The 1,170-nt window shown below is 49.8% G+C and overlaps 1 pseudogene; it reads right to left on the bottom strand.

The window, feature by feature from the left end:
* Positions 1–131: 131 nt before the first annotated feature.
* On the bottom strand, positions 132–1,165 carry LOC119348063 (annotated as a pseudogene).
* Between the last annotated feature and the right edge of the window lie 5 nt (positions 1,166–1,170).

The raw sequence follows: 1,170 nt of genomic DNA, 5'->3' as shown, positions 1-1,170 counted from the left end.
GCACTTTTATGATGCATCATCGGCTATAACAATCAGCGCTTTCAAAGACCAAGCAGCGCCAGAACCTCCATCGGTCAGTCTTCTCGCTCCGTCCGCCCTACAGGAGATCAAACTTCCAGCAGCTAAATGACCTTCCTACCCCTGCTCGACACGCACACGCCGCCGGGGAGGTACGCGAAACCCTGAACACAACAAGAGTTTCAAACTTTCAATCTTGTTACAAACAGCCGGAGCCCAGAGGCGAGTCTGCAATTCATTCAGAGCGGTGGCTGGCCACGTACCTGATGCATGATCTTGGGCAACCTGGAGAGCAATCAGCATCGCCTCCGACATGTCGAGGCCGACCTGATTAGCGAAGCTGAACACAGGAGCAGCCTAAAATTGTTGCAAGCCAAATATTTTTTTGTTAGGCCCACACAATGCCAGAGTGAATATATGTCACGTGGCAAAATGATCAAGAACACAACCGACCTTCAGGGAACAACAAATGATTGAATCTGAGTCCTGCAACAGCGCTTTTAGGGAAGCGTCCGCACTCTGAGAGTCCGTGCAAAGGAGTTCCGCTCCAGTGTGAAACCTGGAAGTTGTCCACACAACCAAATTACTTCTCTATTGCGATACCATGGAATAGCACAGGCAGTGCTACTAAGACGAAATGACAACCATCTTCCAAATGGAAAAAACTGTAGCTCTCTGCACCGTTTCACCTTGCAAGCATGGGAGCATCAGGAGATCCTGGAGGGTTCTTCATTTCACTCTGTCCACCAGGACCAGAAGGGGCTACTGCCATGGCCACTCTCTACACCGTGCCACCACAGTCCTCACATACTCCCTCGCCACTGCCGCAACACTCTCTCGAAGGTGTTTCTCATACGAGAACTGGAAAGCACTGGTAAGTACTCATCTTCTATTGCCGGATGCATCACTAGGAGCACACCAGGTCTAACCTTAACCTCAAGAGTAGATGCAAGGTCTGGTGTACGTGTTGCTGATGGTGCATCCTGCAGTTTTAAGTGCATGACCTATTGTTTAGTGTTAAACAGTGGGCAAGATAAATGCTGCCAGTGCAAACTATACTAACCGTCTTGGCATCAAGTGGTATCACGTGGAAGCCCGACAGTAGCAGTGGAGCATCATCAGCGAACGATTCATCAAGCTGCGCACATGCAC

This window comes from Triticum dicoccoides, unplaced genomic scaffold (assembly GCF_002162155.2).
Source record: "Triticum dicoccoides isolate Atlit2015 ecotype Zavitan unplaced genomic scaffold, WEW_v2.0 scaffold8375, whole genome shotgun sequence".
NCBI classification, from domain to species: domain Eukaryota; kingdom Viridiplantae; phylum Streptophyta; class Magnoliopsida; order Poales; family Poaceae; genus Triticum; species Triticum dicoccoides.
The sequence above is the reverse complement of the archived record's forward strand: the minus strand, read 5'-3'. Positions and strand labels throughout refer to the sequence as shown.